Source organism: Talpa occidentalis, unplaced genomic scaffold, assembly GCF_014898055.3.
Source record: "Talpa occidentalis isolate TD23 unplaced genomic scaffold, MPIMG_talOcc4v2.1 talOcc4.5, whole genome shotgun sequence".
NCBI classification, from domain to species: domain Eukaryota; kingdom Metazoa; phylum Chordata; class Mammalia; order Eulipotyphla; family Talpidae; genus Talpa; species Talpa occidentalis.
Window position 1 is genome coordinate 75,424,164 of NW_023604861.1, and position 27,625 is coordinate 75,451,788.

General features: G+C 44.0%; 2 long non-coding RNA genes across 2 annotated transcripts in view; both read left to right on the plus strand.

Moving 5' to 3' along the window:
- The first annotated feature begins 1,288 nt into the window (after positions 1 to 1,288).
- The window catches only part of LOC129146924 (uncharacterized), a 42,145-nt gene continuing 15,808 nt past the window's right edge, over positions 1,289 to 27,625 (plus strand). The window contains exons 1-2 of the long non-coding RNA XR_008554303.1: positions 1,289 to 1,529; positions 3,419 to 3,468. This is a non-coding gene — a long non-coding RNA (uncharacterized LOC129146924). The remainder of the gene's footprint in view (positions 1,530 to 3,418; positions 3,469 to 27,625) is intronic.
- LOC129146923 (uncharacterized) lies at positions 20,323 to 21,188 on the plus strand. Its single transcript, XR_008554302.1, has 3 exons — positions 20,323 to 20,423; positions 20,537 to 20,604; positions 21,152 to 21,188. It is a non-coding gene; the product is annotated as an uncharacterized LOC129146923 (long non-coding RNA).

Sequence of the window (27,625 nt, forward strand, 5' to 3'; positions counted from 1 at the left end):
CCATCACTAATAATCAGAGGTAACTCTCTAGAGATGGAGACTTTGGTGTGAAGAAGATGCAGCTAAATAAGCATAAACAAGGAGAGCAAAAGCCATCTGCCCAAATCAGTATTGTTGGAGAAGAAAAGAAGCAGCAGCCTGGTCACACAGTGAAATACAAGAAGCTCATCATTAGAGCAAAGACTAAGTGGCAAAGGGTCATGAGGGGAGATATGAGCAATCAGGGTCAGGGTGGTTTCTGAGACTTATTTAATATCTGTAAGTTCTAAGACACTCAGCTCTCTGAATAATTAGCACCCATCTTAGAGGGGTCTGAAGAGCAAAGAGGAAGTGGACAAATTGCAACAGAAAATTCTATAACTTAGAACATTTAAAACAGAACACATAGGACTTGTAGTTTTATTTTACTTGAAATGAATTGATTTTCTGTATGTTTTTATAATTTTCTGTATGTTTAAAAGTAATCTTTCTGGTTAAAAAAAAAAAAGGTGGGTAATGCCACATTTTCTAAGGAGGTTCCTAAGGCTCCTGGAAGGTGCTACCCTTATGGCCCCTGCTGTGTTTCTCTGTGCTCCTCATTCACTGAAAGCCTCCCACCTGCCTCTCTGGTTATGTTACTATGACAACCTGTCCAGTGATTCTGTCCCTTGGAGGCTATGTATGATCCCCAGCCTTTTGTCAGAGACCAGTGTGCGGATCCTATGGGCCACACTCCCTTAGGTCTCATTCAGGTAGATAAAACCTCTAGGGCTGCAGGCCCAAGGAAAAGCATGCCTGGCTCAGGACCCTAGTCCCACTGTAGACTTCCCTGCCCCTATAGCCCTGCTTGTCCCTGCACCCATTGCTGCTGAGCTGGTGTCTCCTGTAGGGACACCTGTTATGTATATTATTCAGAAAGAGGAAATGTGAGGTGAGCACCAACTTATGGAAGTAAGACTGAAAGCCCACCAATCTTGTCATGCCATGTGCTTAACCTCACAAAACCCTAGTTGCCTGCATGTTGTGGCCACAAAAAACTGCACCTTTTTTATGAAAATACTGGAAGAGAAGTTATAAATGATAAATTTCCTGTCAAACATTTGGGGACAATCAGATAGAAGAAGAGGAAAATAAAATAAGAATGTGATGACCACTGGGTACCAGATGCCTTTCCTGTAGGAAAAGTCCAGGTAGGAGGACAAGTTGGGGTGGGGCTTGTAGCTGGGAGCTCAGAACACAGAATGGAGTCTCTGGGTGGATTTCTGGGAAAATTGGCTTCTTTGATGTCATAGTAAAGCAAATGCTGCACCTTCTCGAAAGTTAAAAGGCACTTTTACTCATTTTATCAGCTTTAGTGGCCTTTGACCGCTCTGGGGATTGGGTCTGACTATGGAAAGTCCTTAATACACGTGGTCACATTTGCAACTGAGTTTTCTGAAACAGCAGCTATGAACAAGACCCCAAGTTGTGTAAGAGCCCCCTCCCAGTCCATACACCTCATGTCCCCTGTCACCACACTCAAAGATCCCACCTTCTTCCAGGACCTGAAGGTAAGGCCCACCCCTCAATGCCTACAGGAAAAGCTTTTGGTGGGGAAAAAAAAGTAGAGCAATGATTTTATTGTTTTTGTTCACAACACTTATAAAAACTCAGGTAATATAGAAAAGTATTACAAAAAAAAGTTAAAAAAAACCTCACCTCCCAGGGGCCTCCCTGGTGGCACAAGGGGTTAAGATGCAGCACTGTGAGACTGTCCACAGCCACTGCAGCATAAGTTTGATCCCTGGCCAGGGAGGTGACCCACATGGCGCTGCCAACCTCTCCTGTCTCACCTGCTGCTCCCCTTAGCAGTGTATCTCAGTAAATCCGCCTGTTCTGCTCCCCACTCTGTCTCTGGTGAATCCTCTCACGCCCTCCCCCTGCACCGCTGGTCTACATCCCAGCTCTTGTATGCATAAATAAATAAATCTTTTTTTTAAAAAAAAAAAAGAATGGTATGTTGGAATCTGACTCCCAGCAACTCAGAAGGTGACCTTATTTAGAAAGTGTCATTACAGAGATAATCAAGTTAAAATGAGATCATTGGGCCTCCCTGGTGGTGCAGCAGATTGAGCGCAGCGCTGTGAAGCTGTCCGCAGCCTCTGCAGCAAGGGTTCGATTCCTGGCCAGCCAGGGAAATGCCCACATGGCCTAGCAGACTCTCCTGTCTTGCCCGCTGCTCCCCTCAGCAGTGCTTTCGGTCCGTCTGCCTGTTCTGCTCCCTGCTCTGTTTTTGGTGAATCCTCTCACTCTCCCACGCCTGTACCCCAGCTATTGTATAAATAAAAAATAAATCTTTTTTAAAAAATGGATAAAATGAGATCATCAAGTAGGCCCTTATACAGTGTGGCTTGTGTCCTTATAAAAAGGGGAATGTGGACATTGACATGCAGAGGAAGACTGTGAAGACAGGGAGAACAGTATGTGAAGACTGTTAGCCGCCACAGTCAGGGAACATCCAGGGCTACAACAAAGCCAGAAGATGCAAGGAAGGATCCCCCACCCGTTCGGCAGGAGGCATGGCCATGCCAACACCTTCACTTTAGACTTCGCTCCAGAGAACTGATAGACAATAGATTTAGGTTCTATGCCACCCAGTCTGTGGAAGTTGGTATGGCAGCCCTAGGAAACCAGTGCACCTAGTCTGTCTATTATAATTTTGACTGATCCTGGGTTGGATAGACTGCATTCATGAACAGTTTTCAAGAAAGGTCCCTGGGTTTCTAAATTTTGCATGCTTGAGGATGTCTGTCTGTTGCCTTTTCACTTGATGAATGACGTGGCATGTATGTAATCCTTGAATCATGTTTTCTTCCCTTTAGACTTTTTTAGCTATTGGTCCTCTGTCTCCTGGCTTTGTGGAAAAACTTGAATTTTTTTTTTCTCTCTCTACATGGTTTACTATCTTCATGGTTATTCATGTGAGATTTTCTTTATCTTGAGTGTCTCATTGCATTAGTAGGATGTATATGTTGGTGTACGGTATTGAATAGTCCATATCAATTTTTTTAGGATATATGTGCCCTTTTGAGCTATAGATTTAAGTCATTCTTATTTAAAAGGAGTTCCTTTACTTTTAAAATAATTTATATTTCATTCCTTTTATTCTCCTTCAGAAATGCCCAGGATCCCTGTTTTTGGTCTTCTGTAACAATAGCAATTTTCTCTAGAACCATTAATATATTCTGGTTTTTATTATTTTCCCAGTCTGTCTACTATAGTTCAAACTCCATAGTCAGTTATTTATATCCTATTTCATGTTGCTTTTAATATAGATTCCATCTCTATTGTAGTTAATCTTCCATTTAAATTGGAACTTTACTAACTTGCTTTTTAATCTCCTTTCATTTTATACTCTCTTCTTTGAATTTTATGTTTTTTGTTTGGGCTTGTTTTCTAGAAATACAGTGTCTGAAATTTCTGTGAGAATATGAAGAGTTTATCAGGATGGTGAGTAGGGAAGTGGAGGGATTGGAAAACATGTAGCATCCTCCAACTTTAATGGTTTTTATTGTCTAAGCACCCTCTCAGTTCCTTTTCTTCAGGCACCACCTCCCCGCTGCCTTTGGTGTCCACATGGCTTAGACTCACAGAGTCCCTGTGGTGTATCTGCTGGTCCCTGCCAGGAGGTTCACTTTCTCCTTCCCACTGCATCACCCCAGAATGTTCTCTCTGGAGGCAAAGTGGTTCATGTAGTCCCATCTCGCTTGCAGTGTGGATCCCACTGTCAATGGGACATTCCCTGGTTTCTGGAGACAGCCCATACTAATCATTCAGCCTCCCACTATGGACCTTTGAAGAGATTTGGGGCCTGCTGTGAAGGTTCCTGGCACTTCTTTTCGTGTTCTGGTTCTGATTCCACAGAAACCAGCAGGTCTGCTTTACTGACTCTGGCTTGGTGCTATGACATATTTCCTTGTCTCATTGAAAACGGGATCTCCCTCTAGTCTTCCTTTCCTTTGCTTGGTTCAATGGATTTCATAAAAGGAGAGTGAATATTTTACACTTGATCTTAGCCAAAAAGCCGAGAATTGAAAGAGTGAGCATTTTAATAGGAAGTTTCTTTTTCGAGATATTAATTACTATTGTAATAAATCCATTTAAAGCTTGGGAAGATTTAGCATTCCTATATTTATATGTGAATCTATAATAAATTATAAATAGAAACATGATTTATTTTCTATCCATTTATATTCTTATTTTTTTCCTTTCCCCAACCCTGAATGATACATTCTTATTTCTTTTATTTTAGTGTTAAGTGTCCTTGTTCTTGTCATGAGCAACACTCTTTAGTTTAAGTTTGTTTCTTTTCTTTTTGTTTTTTAAAAGATATTATTTATGCATAAAAGATCTGGGGTAAAGGCCAGAATTGGGGGGGCGGTTAGAGGATTCACTAGAGACAGAGTGGAGAATAGAACAGCCAGGGTGACTGAAATACACTGCTGAGGGGAGCAGGGGGCAAGTCAGGAGAGGTTGGCTGCACTATTTGGGTAGCTCCCTGGCCAGGGATCAAACTCGTGCTACAGTGGTTGTGGACAGCTTCATAGGTTGTGTCATAACCCCTTGCACAACCAGGGAGGCCCCACTAAGTTTGTTTCATTTTAAAATGAAGCTATCTTTACTACTTGTAAAAGTAACATGTGCTCATTATAATATATTAAATAATAATAAACAGAAAAATCACACTGGAAATCCTCTGGAATCCCACCATCTGTACATGTTTGTGTGAAGATCGTTTGAGATTCTTTTCTGAGTATATTTAAAGTTTGATAAAATAGGATCATATATGTTGTTTTTTTGTAAAGTTTTAAAGATTATATAAGTATTGTATTAATATACTATCATTGGAATAAATTCAAAGGAAATAGAGACACTCCCTCTCACCCTTTCCATCCTCTTCCTTTCATAGAAACATACTTTTTTAAAATTTTATTTTATTTTATTTTATATTTTTTACATCATTTTTCATTTTTGCACAATGTATGCATTTTCATCTTGGTTATATTCCCCATACAATTCCCACCCCCTTATTTTGACCCAAATCTCTTCTTTCCTCCCCATACTCATAGTATGTCTCTGGTTTATAGTTGCTTGTTGATTTTGATTTTTACGTTATTATAATTAGTCTTTTTCCTGGTCCCTTATTTAAGTTTTCTAAATTCCTGTTATGAGTGAGACCACCCAGTATTTTTTTTTTTCTTTCTGGCTTATTTCGCTGAGCATGATCCCTTCCAGCTCCATCCATGTTGCTGCAAATTGCATGTGTTTATCTTTTTTGATTGCTGAGTAATATTCCATGGTGTATATGTACCACATCTTCTTGATCCAGTCATCTATTTTTGGGCATTTGGGTTGTTTCCATAGCTTCCATGGCTATTGTAAGTAGTGCTGCTATAAACATAGGGGTGCAGGTGCCCTTTTGAATTAATGTTTCCGTGTTCTTTAGGTAAATACCTAGGAGTGGAATTGCTGGATCATATGGAAGCTCTATGTTTAGTAGGTCAAGAAATCTCCACACAGCTCTCCATAGTGGTTGGACCAGTTTGCACTCCCACCAACAGTGCAGGAGAGTTCCTTTTACTCCACATCCTTGCCAACATTTGTTGTTTCTAGTTTTTTAAAATGTGCCATTCTCACTGGTGTAAGATGGTATCTCATGGTAGTTTTGATTTGCATTTCCCTGATTACAAGTGATGTTGAACATTGTTAGATATGACTGTTGGCCATTTGCATTTCCTCTTTGGAGAAGTTTCTTTTTAACTCTTATGCCCATTTTTTGACTGGGTTATTTATTTTGTTTTTGTTGAATCTCATCAGCTCTTTGTAGATTTTTGTCATCAGTCCTTTATCATTAGTGTTGTATGCAAAAATTTTCTCCCAATCGGTGGGGTGTCTCTTTGCTTTGGTTACTGTCTCTTTTGCTGTACAGAAACTCTTTAGTTTGATGTAGTCCCAGCTGTTTGTCTTTGCCTTCACTATCACTGTTTTGGGTGATGTGTCTTTAAAGATGTTACTGAGATGTAGAAACACACATATTTTTTAAAAATATAAATTGGATGATACTGAATGTGATTAAATGTCTTGCTCAGTACTTTTTGTTACTATTGTGACTAAGACCTCATTTTCAATTAAAATTCTTCTTTTTAAAGATATTTTTATTTATTTATATAAGCACTGGGTACAGTCAGAAGCATGGGAGGGTGAGAGAATTCACCAGAGTCAGAGCCGGGAGCAGAACAGGCAGAAGGACCGAAGTACACTGCTGAGGGGAGCAGTGGGCTTGGCAGGATAGGTCTGCGCACCATGTGGGACCCTCGCTGGCAGCCAGGGATCAAACTGGTGCTGCAGAGGCTGCAGACAGCTTCGCAGCCCAGCGCTCAACCGCTGCACCACCGGGGAGGCCCTTCAATTAAAATTCTAATCAGTTCAAAGGAATTATATTTTGAATATATACTCTATCTTATATTCACCCACATTTTAGTTAAATGAATTATAGCCTAAGGTTTTGAATTTTCTAAATTTGTAATATGCTTACAATAATGTTTTTGCGTATTCTGTTCTAAGATTTACTTTCTAACGCCATATTTAAATGACAATGCCAATGTAGAAAGTTAAGTAGCTTTTTGTGCATCAGACACACCTGTAAGGTAGATAAATTTGACAAAAGAGGTACAAGATCTGTACATTGAAAACTACCAAGTATTGCTGAGAGAAATTAAAGAAGATCTAAATAAGTGGAGAGAAATTCTAAATTTATGGATCAGAAGACTCAGCATTGTTAAGATGTGAATTCTCCTTAAATCTATGTGTATATTCAATATATTCTCAATCAGAAATTGATAGAAATGGAATGGAAAGGAGAAGAAAGAAAAAGAAGGGAGAATGAATGAAGGAATCCTCTGGAAGACTTGTTGAACAATTGCTGAGCCCTTGGTTTCTGATTCAGTAGATCTATGGTAGGACCAAGAATTCGCACTTCTGAGAAACTCCCAGGAGATGTTGATGCTGGGTGGCCTTGCCTCTTTTGCTGAATCTCTGAGCTACTGATTGGATACCTGGTATGGGTTGAAGTGTAGCCTCCAGAAATTCATGTCTTGAAACCCTAATCCCCAAATCCTAAGAGTGTGACTTCCTTTGGAAATAGCGTTGTTGCAGAGGTAAGTAGTTAAGATGAGCCCATACTGGGGTAGGGCGGGCCTCTAGCCCAGTATTTTCCTTACAATAAGGGGAAATTTGGACACAGACATGCACACAGGGAAAATGCCGTGTGAAAGTGAAGATTTAGGTTGATTGTGTACAGCAGAAAACCCTAGGAAAAGCAGCTTGAAAAGCTAAGATTTTATTTCCTCATGTAAAAGTCATCTGGAGAGAGGCAGTCCAGGCCTGAACTGTGGCTTCACAGAGTTGTCAGGCATCCCTGTTCCTTCCTTTTCTTGACTGTGAGAGTTCAGCAACCACACCTACCTGGAAAAGACAAAACAGACAAAAAGCAGCTTGCTTTCCAGTTGAATCCATTCCCTGTAGAAGTCTTCCTGGAATTTCCACATTTCCATTTATATTTTGTTGGCTTTAGGTCACATGACTACTCCTAGCTGCAGAGAAAGCTGGGAAATGATGTCTTCTTGCTGGGTGCATTAAAATCTGGGTGAATAAAATCTGAATCCTCTATTACTGAGGAAGAAGGGGCAACGAGATGGTGGGGAACTAGCCATCTCTGCTGCATTCCAGAAGCAGAACCATGCCTGCTTCTGGAACATTCCCAATCCCAGGCACACTGTGAGTCTTTCATAAATATTTATTGACTTCGATTGCAGTGGTTTACAAAGTTAATTCCTTTAAAGCAGAGCAGGAACAGCCCCTGAGAGTCATACAGGCCTGAGTGGATATGCATAACACCTATTAACTGAGTTCAACCTCTGTACTGGGTGATAGACTAGGGCAACCAAACAACCTTTTCAACAATCCTGCAGAGTAGGCATCTCTAGTGCCCCCCTTACCTATTCTGGATACCTAGGCTTGGAGTGTCGGGTAAATTCCCCCAGTGTCATAGTGAGCCCGTTGTGGGTCTGGGTCTAGGCTAGGTTTTTCTGCTGCTATTTCTGAATGTTTCCACTGTTCTCCTTTTTCCTACTTGCACTTTGCTGGTTATCTTAGTCTGCTAGGGCTGCTATAGCAAAATACCATGTACTGGTAACTTAAACAACAGATGTGTCTTTCATAGTTCTGAATGTGTGTGGTGGAGAATGCTTCCTGCAGTGTAGAATCTGCCTTCTTGTTATAGGGCAACCCCGATATAAAACGGGTTGCCTGGCTGTGGGTCCTCACCCGCGCGCTTAAAAGGGACTTATTAATTCTCCACTACAGGCACACACAAAAGGTTAATAAAAGGTTTATTAACAAGGGAAAGGGAATTAAGGAAATGTACAACTCAGGGAGAAAATAGGGAAATAAAGTCTTTAATGCGTCCTACCCGATCCGCACTCTCAGAGCTGGCCGGAGCTGCAAGCTGGCGGGGAGCCAAAATGGGGGATCCCCTCCAAAGCCCACGTGTCTGGCTTTATACCAAACCTGGCTGCTTAACCCCACCCTCAGCTCCCAGCCACCTTCTCTTTGGTGTTGATGGGATTTGGAGTTCCCAGTGTCTTTGGCTTTGGCCTGGAGTGGGGGTGGAGTCCACAAAGCCTGTATGGAATTAGCTTTAGGACATCCTTTTCCCCCTAACATTCTCACTGTGTGCTCACCTGCTTTCCTTGGTCAGTGCTCATGGAGAGAGAGCTCTCTCTCTTGCTCTCTAGCAAGGGCAGTAATCCAACAGGCAGATTCCCACCCTCCTGGCCTCATCTAATCCCAATAACACAATCTAATCCCAAAGACCCCACCTGCAAATTCCATCACACTGGGGGCTAGGGCTTCAACATATTAATTGGGGTGGGGGGGACATAAATATTCAACTCTTTTATCAATATGTGTAAGACAGATGGTGCAACTTAATGTCCTATAATATGCATTCTCTCCATTTTCCTTACAAGGATAACCTAATTTTGTTCAGAATGGCAACACACCCAGGTAAAAATACTTACCTCACTTGCAACCAGTAGTGACCATGTTACTTAGCTGAGATTCAATGAAATTTAAAAGAGGCTATTGAATAGGGTTCACAGAAAAGCTGTTGTCTCCTAATTAAGAGAGACTAATTCAGCAAGCATGTGACTTTTCCCTTCAGTCTCTTCCCTTATTCTTGCCCAGAATGCAGAGCCAGTGCCTGAGGGCAGCCGTTTTGCATAATAAGGTTGTAGGGAAGGAAAAATAAACTTAAAGAAGGAAAAGGACATTGTATTTCTAGGGCAGCAGACTGTGAGAAGGCAAATCTATGAGGGGAACTGAAAGTAGATAAAGGGCTAATATTGGCAGGATTTATTATATATGTTTCTTCAATGTTCTTTATGGGTGTTTGTTTTATAGTTGTCTCCAGTGATTAATTTCTATCCTTCCTGAGACTAAGCAGTGGGGGAGATGGGGGGTGTGGGGAGAGACACCTTTACAAATTTATGTCTTGCTTTTTTAGGCAGGAAGGGGGAGGGCAGACAGCTTTCATTGTACCTGCTTCTTCCCAGTTGCCTTCAGCTCAAAATAATCCTTATGCCAAAGTGGCATATTTTGGGGTGGCACATTTAGCGACGTCAAGGTCAAGTACAGTACACTGTAGCAGTGTAACAGTACACTGGAGTCAGGAGGAGTATGAATACTTGAAAACCTCCACAACCTCCACACTGGCCCTGGAGGACTTCTGCAAGACTTCTTGTTACTTGGGGAAAACATGCCCTTTGATTATGAGGTTGTATCTGCCTTTCTATTATTATATAGCTAAACTCAAAACTAACTGAAAATAGGACAGTAAAATCTCACAATTGCTTTTTCTAAAATAAAATTTCCTTGTATTTATACCATTTATGCTTTTGTTACTATATTTGGGGGTCAATGTTGTTCAACATATTCAATGTTGTTCAACACTTTATTACTAACCATGTCCTTTCCATTACATGAGGGTCTTTCTGTTCTTTTCAATGCTTCTTGCCTTTATTTGGTAGTCAGTGAAAAGTAAAATTATTTTTCTTCTCATAGAAGATGGTTAAAAGTTCTGATTGTTATTAGTTAGGACTAAATGTTCATTGTTTGAAGTTAATAGCCCATTGCTGCTGAAAAAAAAAAATGACTTACTATACACACTTACAGGATATAAATAAGCAAAAGACATAATGGAAAAGAAACAAGGAAGTAAATTAAAGCAAAACATGAACCCAGGAAATGACTAAACATAATAGTAAATGTATATAGTCAAAATTCTATAAAGAAAACCCCAAAGATGCTCAGTTCAGATTGAAAAACAAATTCCATTCCCCTAAATTAATTAAGGTGCAGTCAAATGTTTTCTCAAAGCCAAAACCAAAAATTAGATGCGTTATTTTGATCAAATCAAAAAGAAGGAAAGAAAAAGGAGAATTTCCAGAATTATTAGTGATCTCTGAGGGGCCCGCCCCCTCGTCTCCTCAAACCCGCTTTCTAGGGAGGGGACCACTGTCCTCAAATGCATCAGCTCTAAGGGATGCTGTAAGGCAATTCCTTAGGGGTCCTCAGACGCCTCCATTAGAGTTGAGATGAATCTCCATCCACAAACTTAAGTGAGGAAGAAACACAAGTGTCTCAGTTTTCTTTGATGTGGTTAATCTTCAGAACAGACTCCCATTTCATCAAGGGATCCTGATTAGGATCCTGGCCTGGTGCGGGCCACCCTTTCCTTAGTCGTTTAGTTTTACAAGACTTCCTGTGGTGTAGGCGGTAGATTGGGGTGTCTGTGAACAGGGTCCCTCACGACTGGGTGTATCTTCACTGCTGTGACTGCCCCGAGTGCCCGGATCACCAAGCCAGGCACATCAGCTCTATGCCCCCACAGGCTGCACACCTCCCTCTGTTCTCTGGGTCTTGCCACCTCCCTGGTGGGATTCTATCTGGAAAGTGAGGCACAAGGGCCTCCAGCTTTTAGATCCTATATGTTCATTTGAGATTTTGCTTTCACCCTAGGATCAACTCAGGACAGAGGGCCCCGCATTTAAGCCAGAGACAGCAAATTAGTGGCACACAGGTCAAATTCAGCCCGGGAGGCATTTTGTCTGGCTCAGATAGTATTTAAAGCTTCTTTTGAAAATATTATGAACATTTTTATTTTTAATGAGAATTTTAGTTTTAGGACCAACGACCAATTTACTGGAAATGCTAAATGACACCAGCAAAATCCAGACTGAGAAACTACACAACAAAGGATCTGGCTTCTTTAACAAATATATTGCAAGGGGTAAAATGATGGGGAACAAACCTACATGTGCAATGTCTAGAGTTTGTTTGGATTCTGTCTCAAGTAAACTGTAAAAAAAAGTATCAAGTAAGCATGTATGACCTTCATGAGAAAATGATAAATATTAACACTCAGGTTATTTGATGTCAAATTATTGAGGTTTTATTTAGTTATGATATTGTTTTATAATTAGAAACATAAATCCTTATCTTTACGAAGAAAATTATGAATCTAGGATTGGTTTTAAAATAATTCAGGATGGGGAAAAAATGGGTGGGTTATAGACGATACAAAAATGGCCATGAGTTGGTAGTTATTGAACTTGGTGTTGAGTACAAGGAGATTTATTATACTATTTTGTTTATTTAAAAAATATGTTTGAAGTTTTCCATTTTCTTAAAAGGATGGTTTCCACATAAAAATTCCGATTTTGTTTTCTCTTGGAAAAAAAAAAAAAGGAAAGATCTGGTAACGGTAGGCCAGATCTCCACATTCTAACAAACAGCCTTAGGTGAAAAGTGTCATAGGAAGGCATCTTCTCGGGAACCACAGTCCTCACCATTCCCAGATGCCCTTAAACTTGGCCCACTTCCTGTGCTTCGGCACCTGCCTCAGCCGGCAAGCAGTCTTCTCTTCTATGCTTCATAGGAACTTTCCTTCCTTTCCTGCCAGCACTCCCCTTCACACCCCAGTCACCACTGTCAAGAGGAATGGGCCAAAGGAGGTGTTTGCGCTCCCTCTCTCTCTCTCTCTCTTTTTTTAAAGATTTATTTATACAAGAGCTGGGGTACAGACCAGATGTGCAGGAGGGTGAGAGGATTCACCAGAGACAGAGCAGGGAGCAGAACCGGCAGAAGGACTGAAATACACGGCTGAGGGGAGCAGCGGGCGAGACAGGAGAGGTCTGCTGCACCTTGTGGGTTGCTCCATGGCCGGCCAGGATGGAACCCACGCTGCAGAGGCTGCACAGCTTCACAGTGTGGCACTCAACTGCCTGCACCAGGCTCTCCCTCTCTTTTATGATTTTTTTTTTCTCAAATCATTTTTTCTGTGCCATGAATCCTTTGTGGTCCTCGAAGGGCCCAGGATTTTGAAACTCAAAAACCAGGAGACCTACCCTCCACTCTGCCCCATGCTTTTGGCCATCACATCCACAAGGGAGTAAGAATAGAACAACCTCACACTTTGAATGGGGGGAAAAAAACAGATGGGGAAGGGAAAATTTGGTCAAGATGTTGACATAAGTCTTATACTCATCAGATTGGCAAATAATGAAAAGTTAGATGATTAGCTAGTGCTGTCAAAGATGATGGAAAACAGAAGCTCTTAGGGAAATGTTAACTGACATAACCTTCCTGGAAGCAATTTGGAGGTGTTAAGTGAAATGGAATACATTAGTCCCACTTAATCCACTGTTTCACTTCCCAAAGTTTGGATTACTCAGGACCAACCACAGTCCAAAAATACTGGGTACAGTCATGCATACTCAGAGACGCTTTGGTCAACAACAGACTATATGTGATGATGGTCCCTACACACAGCCTAGGTGTGTAGAGGCTATGCTGCTGTGTAACTGCACTCTCTGATGACATTGGTGCAATGACAAATGTGTAACTGCATTCCTCAGAGTACATCCCCCTCACTAAGTGATGCATGACTGTACCATGAGATATTTTGAGAGTGAGCACATTCATGTAACTTTTGTCACGGTATATTGTTACAGTTGTTTTATTATTAGGTACTGCTGTTAATCTCTTGCTACACATAAAATTTAAAGTTTATCATAGGTATGTACATACAGGAAAAACAGAGTATATAAACATGATATATAAATATATAAAGTATATAAGTATATAAATTATTATAAGTATATAAACAAAGTATATAAGATCTACTATCCAAGATCCCAGGCACCCAGTAGGGGGTCTTGCAACATACTCCTGTGGATATGGGGGCTGCAGTATAGACAGATCCTACATTCCAGCACTCCTGGACACTAAGCCCAGGGAAACTCTTGCCCAGATTCCCAAAGAAACTTGTATGACTTTTTTTTTTTTTAAAGATTTATTTATTTATGCATACAAGAGCAGGGGTGTAGGCCAGAGGTGCGGGGGATGAGAGGATTCACCGGAGACAGAGTAGGGAACAGAACAGGCAGACTGACTGAAATACACTGCTGAGGGGAGCAGTGGGCGAGACGGGAGAGGTCTGCTGCGACATGTGGGTTGCTCCCTGGCTGGCTGGCGATTGAACTTGTGCTGCAGAGGCTGCAGATTGCTTCATTAGTGCTGTGCTTAACTCCTTGCACCACCCGGGGGGACCCCATCACTGTATTTTTGTAGAAGTGTTTTCTAAAGATTTGGAAACACCTAGAAGTTTGTTAATAGGTAAGTAGATAAATAAGTCTACTTATATGCAAATAATGAGTACTATTCAGCAAATGAAAGGAATGTTCTAGCCCACATCTACTTGTACACACTTGGGGCCATTTTACAACCCCAATCTTGCCAAAAAAAGTGAGAAGTGAAAGATACAAATTTACCTAAAAGCCACTTCTGCTTATTTGAAAATATATGCAAAAAAATCATGCAAGTATTGGGTAAACACACAATTAGAAATCCAGATTAGCAGGGCACACAGAACTACAGAGCTGGTGGGGGAGAAAGATGGTATTGGGCATTGGGCGAAGGGTCAAAAACTAGAGTAAATAAAAGTGAACACAGGCAAGTAAACTGATGTGCCTCGAGCTACGAAGTGTGGCTAATGCTAACTCCTCTGAGCACTGAGACTTCAACAAAGAGAAAACTGAACCAAAACAAAACATCAGTTAATATTTAAAATATTAACTTGATGCATGTGGAAAGAGAACTTGAGTGAGTGAATAACCAGAGGGTTTAATGTGTGCCTAGAGGTGGCAGAGAGGGCTCTCTCTGGAGGGTCCGGCACAGCAGGGCCAGGGGGAGTCTTGGGTGCCTCCAGGGCAGGCTGGGTGTCCCTGCTCCTTCACACTAATTCCAGCTAGCCTCCCCAGCACTGCTGCTGCTCTCAGGGACCCTGCTGTGTCACCACTGGGTGGTTTCAACCCGTTATTAGCCTCAACCTCCTCCAGCAAAATCAGGGTATCCTGGGAACAAACACTTCTTCAGCTCCCCTTATTTGCATATTTTCAGTACTGCAAGCTGCTTCTCAAACTGCAGGTTATATGATCAGGACTAGAACTGTACAGCTTATTATTCTTGGGATGGCAGGGAGCAGAGGAGAGTGGTTCTGACCAACACACCTGCTTAAAGCCCAACTCTTGGGAATAAAGAGGAGAAAGATGAATTGTTTGCTATGTCCTGAACTCATCCTTCTTTCCCTTTACAAATACATATTCAGGGCCTCCCCTGTGGCGCAGCAGGTTGAGGGCAGCGCTATGAAGCTGTCTGCAGTCTCCACGGTATCAGTTCGATTCCCGGCCAGCCAGGCTGGCCAGGGAGATTCCCACATGGTGTGGCAGACCTCTCCTGCCTCGCCTGCTGCTCCCCTCAGCAGTGAATTTTGGTCCTTCTGCCTGTTCTGCTCCCTGCTCTGTCTCTGGTGAATTCTCTCACCCTCCTGCACCTCTGGCTTTTAGCCCAGTGCTTGCATAAATAAATAAATCTTTAAAAAAAAACCAAATATATATTCAGTGCATAGTAAGTATGTACCAAGTACTATGCTAGCTACCATACAACTTGAACCTGAGCCTGCCCTCAAGGATATTCAAGGCTAGTGGGGAGCAAGCAGTGAGTGGTTTAGCATGGTAGACATTTGAAGGGGGTGAGGGTGCTTTGAGACTACAGATGACTACATCAGATGAGAGGTATCAGGCTTCTTGGAGGTGGTGTTCCCTGAGCTGAGTCTGAAAGGATGAATGAAGTTAACAAGAAGGGCAATAATGGGGGAAAGGTATTTCTGGGAGGAAAGAACATTTCCAAGGACTGGGAGGCACAAAACAGCAGGTGTTGCTGGGAAGCTCTCAGTAAGCAGTTCATTATATCTGAATTGGGAACTCAGGCAGGACCTTGAGTTCTAAGACTTCCTGTCTCCTCCCTGAAGCCTGCAGCAGCGCCTGGCCCCATCATGCTCCCCACCTCTGAAATCTTGTGCTAGTCTTTTGCAATCAGACATTTCTCTACTGTTATCTTTTTCTGGTGTGAAGGTTTCGTTTCCCAGTGTGGGACTGCATGCTCCTCCCACCCATTGTGTTACATGGATGACTCACCAGTTCTCAATGGGCATGCTGTCTGTGACTAGCTCTGACAGGCTGCTAGTCACACCTGTCTGAGAGGCTTCTGCCTCTCAGCACAGAATAGTGCTGACTCAGGGCCAGTGCACAGGTGGACTTTCCCCTCTTCCAGGAGGGGAAGCTCACAGTGAGTGCCCAGTGACCCACCACCTCGTGGTTTTCACACCCTTGTGTTATTTCCTCTCATAGTGTATCAGGATTGTTTTGTATGATCAACAAAATAGAGCAGAAGTGATGAAATATGCCTCTGACACCAGCTCAATAAAGACATGATTTTTGCCTTAGTCTTCTTGGACCTCTCACTCTGGAGGAAGCCAGATGCCATGTTGTGAGGACCCTGAGGCAGTCCTATTAAAAGCTCATGTGGTGAGGAACTGAGGCCTCCCGCCAGACCTGTTTGAGGAGCCATCCTGGGGTGGGGATCAGGGGTCCCTTCAGCTCTGGCAGTCCCATTCAATATCTTGCTCACCTCAGGAGGGACCATGAGCTGGAACCACTCAGTTTAGCTGTTTCCAATGCCTGACTCTTACATGCTGAGAGAGATGACCCATGTTTGTTGTTTAAGCTTCAAAGTTGAAGGGTAATGTTACATAGCCATGGGTAACTAACACAAATACTTGACAATGCCTAGTGGCTTTTCCTGTGTCTGAGAAGACATCTTGGCTGGGGTTTTGCCTCCTTGGACAGGCAAAATATCAGGGCTCCCAAAAGGATACACCCACTTACCATGTTCCTTTTCTCATTTCTCCTGCCTCCCCAGATACTTACCTTGTAGAGATGGATAACCCAACAGCTGATGCAGAAGGAAACCTCATGGGAATTTCCCTTGTCAGACCAGCGCAGAGCTTTAGGAGAATCAGTGGCCACTATCCCTGATACTCCCCCAGCCCCACATGGGGAAGGTCTCCAGTCAGGGAGGTATTGACCTTGGGCATCTGGACATTCCCCCCAAAATTGTGTAGACTAGCCTCATGAGAACCTTCCATCTTTTGAAGTCATAACTCCTCCCCTGGCCCCTTTTGTTAAATGATATATAAATCTCTACCTCTGGTTATTCAGTGAATTATTGACTTCTTAGGGCCCCCTCACTCTCTGTGCACAAATCTTGTCTTTTCTCCTCTTAATCTATTTTCAATTATTACACTGACCCCCACCACCATCCTGAAAACCTAAGTTGATAGAAGGAAAGATTTTCCTTTCAACACGCTGAAAGAATTCCCCAGGGGCTACCAAGTGGGGAGTTGTGGAACCCTTTGCACTGAGTTTTCTCTGGTTCAATAGACTGTCCCAAAGAACAACCACATCTATAAGGGAGGTACCCCAGGGATTCACCCCCCCTCAGCCCCCTAATCCCCCCTGAACATGGCCAGGGATCCACAGAAACACAGATTCTGAACCTTAGGTCCTAGTAGAGGCAACCCCTGACTTACCAACGCATACGTCTCCTGCTCCAGCAGGATTCCTTTCTGGTTTGGCTTATTTAACAAATACTTAAGTGCTTGCTATATGCCGGGTTCTATTTTAAGTACTTTACAAATATTAAGTCATGTAATTCTAATAACAACCCTATGAGGTAAATGGCATTAGTGTCTTCATTTTACAGATAAAGAGCCTAAGGCACAGAGAGGTTGAGCAATTTGCCCAAGGTCACATAGTGATGAGTAGCATTCATTTTCAGGAGTGCTGGCGCCACACTCTGCCCTGAGATGAGAATTGACCCACAGTGAATTCTGTGCCCCTGAGGAGCTATTTCTTGGCCAGGATGCCTGGGGCTGGACAGGGTTATGTATTTTGGTTCCGGTTACAGGGAATCCAGAGGTCCACATCTAAGCAGCCATTGCCTCATGAGCAAGCCTGCTGAGATCCTAACTAGTGAGAACCACAGAGGACTTAGGGTGGGGAGGAGGGGAGGCCTGGGGAGATGGGAGTGGTTCCTTTTCCAAGGCCAATCTCTGTACTCAGCCTTGATTGTGCCTGAGTCCTGCCTGGCAAAGGAAGGTTTCCTCGCTGATCATTCCTACCTTCACACCTTAACTCAGCCAGCTACCTCTACACCTGCTCAGAACCATGGTTCTCAGCCAAGGGTGATTTTGCGTCCCCTGGAACATATGGCAATGCCTAGAGACATTTGGACATTTACCTGAAATAAGGATTTGAGGTACTGACAAGTGTAGTTGACATTATTTTGTATCAGACTGTACTAGGTCCTTCACATACTTTATCTTAGTATTACATATCTTATTTATATGGCAGTTCTCATAAGCAAGCCTTAGATGCCATTCTTATTCCAATTTCACATACTGGGAAACTGAGGTTTAAAGGTTAAAGTAACTCACCCAAGATCACACAGTTAAAAAGTGACAGGGTCAGGTTTCTAACCTAATCTGGCAGTCTGACCCTGGAGGCTGACATACATACCCAGGAGAACAGATGGTAAGTTCCCAGCTCGGGTGCCTGCGTTGGGCCTGAGGTTAGGGGCTCCAGTTTTCCAGAGACAGAGGGCTCAGCACCAGTCATTGCTGCAGCTGAGACCCCGGGTTAGGCAGAGAGCTGCTTGACCTGCCCTGGTCTTAAAGAGGACGAGAAACAGTAGAGGGAAGGGAGAGGAGGGTTTGCTTTTTGAACAGTTAAGACAGAAAGGGTCTGGTACAAAGAGATGGAGGAGGGAGGGAGGCTTAGGAGCTTTTTATTTATTAGAGCAGGGCAAAGAGAAGTTTGTTTCTCAACCATAATTGCCCGCTTTTGATCTTGTACATATCAGATATAAATGAGTCACTTAGGCTTCAGAAACTAATGACTGTCCTAATTATTGTCTTTAGTGACCTTCTAACAGTAGTAATTTTCATCACATCCTGCAAAGAAGCTGTGTCAGGGTTTGACCAGGTTTGGGGAAGAGGAGGGACAGAAGTGGGGTGAGTTCCCACGTCATCAGTCTTGGTTTGCTCAGTTTGCAGGGAGGAAATCGGCCTCAGCTCTTAAGACCAGAGAACAGTTAGAAGAGCCCTCAAAGACCTCAACTTCGGGGCTTTGCTTCTGCCTTCAGGGCCCTGTGGATTCCTGCTCCCACTGCAAGGGGCTGGTCCCTCAGAGACTGCAGGGTCATCCAAAAGCTGGGGGGCATTTGGTGCAAGGTTAACATCCAACTCTTTCCATTCACGTTCTGAAGAGCTTTGAAGTTTCCTTTGTGTGTGTGTGTTTATAGCCCTGATCCTACTGTACTGGAATTACCCTGCAGCCCTGCCCCATCCCTGGGGATTTATTCCCTAACTACAAAAATCTTAGAAAAATACTGTAAGCTCCACCCACCATCCCCAAGCTTTTTCCTTGGGCAAAAATACAAAGGAGACTTCAGAACCCCTACCAGGAGACAGTCTCCATTTGTTTATAGTTTCTCTGGAGACATTCTGATGAACTCTAGAATGGAATCTGAGAGCAGGAGCTTTCAAGTCATATGTGCTGGCGGCTGTGGCTATCACTATAAAGGAAGGGATGGCTCAAGGAGGTGGCCCCCGAAGGGCTCCCAAGTCAAGGGCCAGGTCTATGGTAACAAAAGGGGGCGTGGTGAGCAGAGAAAAGGCAGGTGGATTCAGCCTTTGCAGTCATGCCCAGTGAGCAAATCATTATGTGTTGCACAGCCAAACATCACAGAACTATCTCAGGGATCTTTGGTTTTCTGAGTTTCACAAAAGGGTCTCTGCCATCCTGTTGCTTACGTCTGGGGTGGAGGAGAAGAGAATTAAGAAGGGGAGGGCAAGGAAGAGACAGGGGGAAACAGGAGACAGGAAGATTAGGAGGAGGGTAGCCACTACTGTGACTCCCGGAAGCCAGGGAGGGAGGGAGGTGATCGCAAAGAGGGTGCTAGGATTTACTTAGCGTTTCGGAGTGAAGACTGAGCAATCGTGCCACCCTGTGGTTATAAGCGGGGATTACAACCAGAGAGAAAGCCTGCGCTCAGGCGCGCGCCCTCTCGCCCTCTCGCCCTCTCCACCTGTCTCTCTTCCTCTCGCCGCCCTCCGCTTTCCCCAACCTCTCCACTTCTGTTTTTCGCGGTAATATTCCTATATACACGGTTCTAGAACGGCACTGTTCCCAAAACAGTAGCCTCCAGCCACATATGGCTATTTACACTTAGATGTAAAGTAATTGAAATTTGGAAATGTAAGACTCAGTTTCGCAGTGAAGCCAGCCACATTTCAAGTGCTCAGAAACCGCATGTAACCAGTGACTACTTCACTGGGGAGCCCCGAAGAAGAGTATTTCCACACTTATAGAAAGTTGCATTGAATATTGTTGTAGAAAATTCAGAGTTGTTATTTTCGGAAATGCTATAAAAATTCAGAAGAAATATAGTTTAGAGCTTGATTTCTACCTTAAGAGTAGCAATTGATTAAGGATTTAAGGAGCGATTTTCCTTGTTCTGTTGGAGAGGGCTTCAGCAATTACTTGGGGCAGTGCTGCCTTTTGGAAAGAACAGTGGAACTCTGGGAATCAGATAGATGAGGCTTTCAGCCCAAGCTCTGCCACAGGCTTCTCTGGGGCTGTTTCCTCATTAGTCAAATGATTCCTCTAGATTTTCCAGTTCTACCAGGCTAGGATCTGCAAGGTTTTGACAAGAGCGGGTGTCACACTAGGAAGGAGGCATAGAATCAACAAACCCATGGCCTGTGCCAGCCCATGGTGTCTGCAACTGCAGGGGCACAGGTTGGCAGTGCCTATCTCCACCCCAACTGGTTTACAAAACCACTTCAACACCAAACTCTTTACTTTTTCCACATACCTCTCAGGGTAAGCCCATGTTTGGCCAGTGAAATATCTGCCATTCTGCATTTGATTGAACACTAACTGTAAGACTCATTTACTTACTCAACAAATATTTTTTGTGTTCTTGTTATTTGCAGGCACTGTCCTGAGACCTGGCAGTCAATAAAAATGACCCCATTCATGCACTTCCTATGAAGAGAAAGATGTAAGGCACATAAATAATTAATGTAATGGGAAGTGCAACAAGGGGAAATCAAGTTAGGGAATCCTAAGCTATTTCAGATAGGGTAATTGACAGGCACAACTTTTATAAAGCAGGTGACATTTGGGCAGAGTCCTGAACGAGGTGAGGGGTTAGGCCATGTGGATATCTGAGGACGCGAAGACCCAAGGCCGATTTGTGGGTCTTCTGGGTTGTGGCAGCTGTAAGACCTGCCACACAGAGGTAATGTAGGGTCTGTGAGTAGATCCCACAGCTTTCTCTGGGAAACCTCATTGTTAGAATCCAAAGATTTCATTAACCCAAGTAATAATCAGGCTGTAGTATAATTAGGAAAACCTTTATTGGAAAATAGAAGTCACAGTTTGGGTCCACAACCAAGGGACAGTCTCAAGATGTGTACCAACAGGGCCAGATTAAGGGCACAGGGGAGTGTTTACAGGATCAAGCAGGGAAGTGATCTGAGTTTAGGTTATTTGGTTTTTGGTTTATTCTTATTCTTTATTTTTTGCTGCTGTTGTTCGTTTAAAAGAAGGAAGAGGAGGAGGCTGCTTGACAGGATGAACAGGGAGGAGTGGCTGTCATCTCTGGCTTGATTTCCAGCTGGCTGAAGGTCTTGCTACCCCAGCCCCCCTCACCCTTGGCAGGAGGATCATGGCCCACAGGTGCATCTTCACCACCTTGGGCCTCTCCCTTGGGGTGGGCCTCCCTTCTCCTTGGCTGTGTGCAAGCCTCCAGGCTAGAAGGGTGCTCCGAGGAGACCCAAGTTCAGCTGCCCTGCTGTAATGGCGGGAATGGGCACAGTGCAGGTTTTCTATGGTTCTATGCAGACGAAGTAAAGGAGGAGAGAATCCTGGAGCCCTCGGTGGCTTTTCAGGCTTTTATTGGGATTTACCAGGTACACGGCAGGCAGGGGTGCTGGCAGGCCCCCCAGCCTCCAGCAAGTCTTCACTCTCTCTGGGTTCTCCGGCCTTCTCACGTGTTCTCTCTGCTTCTCTTTCGCTCTTGTGGTTCTTTATGCTTCTCTGCTTTTACCGGTGTCCCCGTGACGGCGCCCTTAAAAGCCCAGTCTCAGCCCAGGTGAATCCCATCTACCTATGCCCACACCCTATTCCAGGTGCCCGCCATCAGGCATGCATTCAGGACCGCAAGGATCCATCATCTATCCTGATGGCGGGAGGGCAGAAAAGCCTGATACTTTTACCTTACCCTACACCTGCCCGCTGTTCAGCCACGGCAGGTGCTCATGGGAGGGTCCAGCAGCTGGCCTGGTCCACTCTGTGCAGAGGTAAGCTATGGAAGTCCTGCCACTGCTTCTGCTTCCGCTTCCAGCACCTTCTCGGCTCTTTGGAAATGACCGGGAATTGGTTCTTAAGTCTCTTTGTCTGTCTGTGATTGGTGACAAGGATCTTCAGCTGGAAGTTGGCTTGTGGGGCAGGGGTGTGGGAAGGACTCTGCTGTGAGAGTCAGTTCGTGACTCCTTTCTTTTTAGTCGCCTGTAGGGTAAGGAAAAATGTCAGGCTTTTCTGCCCTCCCGCCATCAGGATAGATGATGGATCCTTGAGGTCCTGAATGCATGCCTGATGGCGGGCACCTGGAGCAGGGTGTGGGTATAGGTAGATGGGATTCACCTGGGCTAAGACTGGGCTTTTAAGGGCGGCGTCACGGGGACGCCAGCAGCAGCAGAAGCCGAAAGAGAAGCCGAGAGAGAAGCAGAGAAGAAGCAGCAGAAGCAGAGAACGCCAGAGAGCCCAGATAGAGTGAAGACTTGCTGGGGGCTGGGAGGCCTGCCAGCCTGCCAGCCCCCCAGAACCCTTGCCTGCTGTGTACCGGGTAAATCCTAATAAAAGACCTGCAAAAAAACCAGAGGACTCTGACTCCTCCTTTACCCGGTCTGCATGGGATCAGAAAACCTGCACTGTGCCCGTTCCTGTCTTTACATCGCCTTTGCTATCTCAACTGTTTACAAAGAATTCTCCACTTGGAGGTCCTGTTTGACCCAAAGCAGGTCCCATGGTGTCTTCCCAAAAATCCACCTGCCAGAGCCTCACAGAACATGTGGGCAGGCCGTGCTCCAAGTCTGAATTCAGGGCTCCCGTCTTCTGAATACAGAAACTGGGGTTTGATGTGAGAAATAGAACACTCTTCACCATGTGGTCCAGTGTTTTCTTTCTCTAAATTGTGGGGCTGCCTTCTGTGGCAAGTGATCCTGCAACTCAGCTTTGTTTCCACATCAAATATTTTAGATCTGCGCCAAAGGTCTTCATAAGACATTAAAGTTGACATGGAAAAAGAGCAATTCATTCACAAAGAGAGACTCCCCAAGCTTTAGAGATGTGCACATTAGCCAGTTCGTGTTCTGGGCTCACTTGCTATGACTTTTGTTCATGGAACAAGCAGAGTACAGTTTGTGGAGATGCTTACAAATATCACCTGGAACATTTGTGGTGCTAAGGTTTTTAATTTATTTCCGAAGGCCTGTGATTTCTAGAGGCAGGGAGCCAGAGGCATAAAATTGCTCCAAACTAGATTGTTATCAGGGCCTATTTGGAACTTGCTTTCCCAGCAAAGGAGTCAACAAGAATGAGTCAAATGTTTCCTGAATGGCCTCTGTGTGGAGGAGATGACTGGTTTCAGCAAGTTATTTGACTCAGAAGGTCAGAAAAGCTGGCTGTGTTTTTGAAGGTCACCAGTACGTGCTTTTTCTGTAGGAAATGTCTCAGGACTCAAGACGGGGGTTTTAGTATTGTATTCACAATGCCCACCTCATATCTCCTGAAGCCCAGGGATGCGGCCTGGTGCACAGGCTGAGTCTTTTCTCAAAGATTCAAATGACCTCAATCAAAATAAGCAACAAAACAAAAAATACCCCCCAAAATTCCTATTTGAATCTTAGAAAACATCTTCACAATGAGCTTAGTCTTTTCGTTTTTGCTAAAAGCAGCAGCTTTGTTTGGGTGTGCTCATGGCATTAGATGGCTCAGAGGGTTCTAGCCAAGAGGAAGCCCGCTGATGGGAAAGTGTAACCAGTCCTTGGTAACCATCACGTGTCAGGAAACTTGGACCCACTCAGTTCCAAGTTCTTGTCCTTGGCTCTTCTGGGTCAGTGTCTCTTGCTCAGGTAAATGTGTTCTGGCAATGCTGTCTGGCCACAGGGCTCTCTGGGGACGCCTGCCTGGGCCTGTGAAAGGCCCTGATGGAAGGTTCTTCTGCAGGTTGAACCTGTACCTGGGCCTGTGTGCAGGGAGGGCAGTTTGGTCCCTGTTCCCTTGAAGCTAATGCAGCCTGTACCTGGATTGGAATACAATTATTAGCAACCAGGGCAATGAATAACTGCAAGAAACTAACCTGCCACTGTCACCCCTCCTGTGAGAAGTAGAATAGCATTGACCTCTGTGTGGTTTTCAGTGTTAGGAAGATGTGGGTTGGGGGCCGGAAGGTGGAGGACTGGCAGTGTCAACTGGGACTCAGAGCAAGGATGCTTGGGGCACGGACATCACTTCAGGACACTGGTTTAGGCATCTGCTTTATGCCCAGCACAGTTCTGGCTTATTGTTAGTTATTAATTATTGTTAAATTTAAAGACTACCCTTCTCATTCTCAAAAGTGTCCTGCTTTGGAGGATATATGGTGTGGTCACCCAATCTTTGAGGTAATTAAGGTATGTATCCTAAGAATGTGTACAAAGATGTAACTTTAGGGGTGGTTATCATGCCACTACTAGACAAAAGGAAAAGTTATAGATAAGTTATATGTGTCCTAAAATAGAGGATTAACTAAGTCAGTTAAAAAAATAAGTTATAGTATATCCATAGAGTCGAATGCTGGATAGGCACTGAAAAATTAAACGTAGCAAAATAATAACATGGAAATATATGCACATTATTAAGGAAAATTACTTAAGTATATTTACATATATAGCAGCAAATATGGCATATATACTATATGTAATATATATTTATATATAATGTTATTCAACCTAGTTTGCAAAGAAAGAGATGCATTGAACGAAGAACTGGACAACTATATACTAAACTGTTGATGGTGGTTATCTCTGGAAAGTAGATTGGAAGTGACTTTTATATTCTACTGTATACTTTTTCTGTAGGAAATTTCCTACAATGAACATGTATGTTGTAGCCACAGATGTCCCTCTCATAATCGTCAGAATCTGTGAATATACTAGGTTATTTAGCAAGTGGAAATTAAGTTTGCAGATGGAATTAATGTTGTTAATCAGCTGACCCAGAGAAGGGGCATGTGGCTTGCCTAATCCAGGTGGACCCACTGTAGTCATCAGAGTCTTTACATGTGGAAGAGGAAGGTGGAAAATCTATGTTCTGGGAGACTCTCCACCAGCCGTTGCTGGCTTTGAAGGTGGAAGGGGGTGATAGCCCTGGAAGCCAGGGACCCTGAGAAGGTACAAGAGGCAAGAGAGTGGATTCTGCCCTAGAGCCTCCAAAAAGAACTCCTTTCCACACAACACCTTGATTTTAGCCCAGTCACAATCATTTGGGACAGCCGGGCTTATAGAACTGTAAGGTAAATTTGTGTTGTTTTAAGACAGTACATTTGTGGTAATTTGTTACAGCAGCAATAGGAAACTATTACAATGAACTTCATTTTTAAGTCAGAAAAAAGTGATGATGATAATAAAAGTCATTTTAAAAGAGAAGATTAGAAATCACTCCTTATAATTTAATCCAGCTGCTCTTCAAAGAGGAGCCCCGGCACGATCTTTTTCCTACCAAAAAATTTAGATGAGGAGCCTACAGTTGTTGTTCTGTAATTAGGATAAAATATCAATGTAAAGGATAAGTTAATAAGCAGACCAGCCAGCAGCCTGGGAAGTGCCCCACTGCGGGTACAGGTAATTTTACAAATGGAGCAAGAGAGGGAGCGTCAGTGAGCTGCTGCTTTTGAGATTTCTGGGACTAGGAAAGGAAACTGAACTTGAAGGAAAATCTGTTGAAGTGAGTGGAAACTTCCAGATTGTTCTGCTGGTTTGTGTTTGGCAAGTCTCTTGCTGGCACCAGTGCAAAGAAGAAGGCTAATGGGCACGGTCCACGGGGAGCTTGTCCAACCCCACCTAGGGGCAGGGAGCTGAGCATGTTTGCAATCTTTCCTATTCTGGACTGTTCATTGAAGCAACATGTTCAGAGGATTCTCTTAAATAAAATTCTTTCCTGTTTACTTTGAAGAAACTCTTAGGTAAACCACAGACCGGTAGCAAGGCTGCAGCAGATAAGATATCTGCAATGAAAACTATTTCTTTTTCTGTGCTAGTGGGCCTAAGTCACCTTCTCTGTGGTTTAATGTTTTGTATACTCCCCTTCTATAGCAGATGGGGCTCTCTAGAAGCAGCTGCTGAGTTTGGGGTACAGGACACTTACTAGGGTAAACACCTGCGAAGGGCAGGGACGGACATAGCGTTGGGCAGAGGGACGAAGAGTGGACCATGCTGTAATGGCGGCCTGAAAGAGCTGCCTCCCCAGCATACACAGCCCGTCAGACTTGGGCAGGACTCAGTGGCCAGAGTTGAGACACCCTTCCCATTATCAGCTGTGGGATTTGGTCCTGGGGAGGAAGCCTCTGCCAAACCCAATGGAATAGGAGGCTATGACAGGAGCAAGTTCTTTTTTGAGGGGGGTCGGGTTGCACATCTGTGTCTGCCATACCACCCCTTTAGTGAACCTTGTTCTGCTTACTGGCTTGGGCCCACTGTCCTGCTAACCTGGTGGGTAAGTTCCTAGAGGGACTTAGCTCATAGTGCACAGTTTCTAAGAGCAGAAACGTGCCTCTTCTCATGGAAACATACCAAGGAGGCAGACTTCAGCTCAGAACAAAGGACTTGATAAAATCATGTCTTTTAATACTAGGCAGACAGGGCCTTCCGGTCACTGGAGTATTCACACTGAGCTTGGAGGCCTGTGTGACAGGATGGAGAGGGAATTTTTGATTTGAGGGGGTAGGAGGGCAGTTTCTCTAGGATTCCTTATGTCTTGGAGTCATGTGGCTAAGGGGGACACCTCAGGTTCTGCCCTGGGGGGCTGCTCTTGGCCATCTGGGACTCTGGCTGCTGGGGTCACCTCTGGAGGTGATACCCACTTCATGTCCATCTGTTGGCACCTTACCACAGCCCAGGCCACTCTTAGTCCCAGACAGGGTCCAATTGCAGCCCAGAGAATGCCCACAGACTGGTTCCTTCAGTCTCCCCTCGAACCCCTCTTCCCATCTCACTTACCTGAATCCCAGTCTTAGTTCCTTCTTCATATTTGCCCTTTTTGGATTCGTTGGCCCTGGCATGGGCCTGCATGCCCTGCAGGACACTCACTGCTTCTGCTCAACGGCTCCTGGCGCCATGCCCTGTAGCCTCCAGTGGGAGACATCATACCTTTCTGCCAGTCAGGTCCCCAAGACTTCACCTGCCCATCCCTGTCCTGGAGGCAAGATCAGCCAGTATTAACAAGTACTATGAGTTGCCATTCACCATCCCTTTGGAAAATGGGACTGCCTTTTATTTCCTCAAGCCATATTTGCCTCAGATTTCAGAAGATGGTGCCTTTTCAGAATCTCCTGAACAAGTAATGTTTATTTTATTCATGCAGCTCAATATTTCATATGTATGTTTTAAAATCTTAGCATACCATAGACATCAGGTGATATATATCATGCACACATAATCATGCCTGAGTACCCATCACGTGCTTAAGAAATGGAAATATATCTCTGCCTTTGAAGTTCCCCATGGTTCTCTTTCTCCAAAATATCTCCTTCTGCCTCCCCAGAGGACCACCATCTCCAATTTCAATTGCATTATTTCTGTATTTTCCTTTACAGCATCACCACCTGGGTTTGAATCCCTATACAATAATGCTGTTTGTTTTGGCTAGCTTTTCAAAATTCATATAAATGGAATCTGCTGCATTGTTCTTCTACAATGCATTCTTTCCACTCAATATTAGGCTTTTTAGATCCAGTTCCCACTGTGGCATGTGGTTTTATA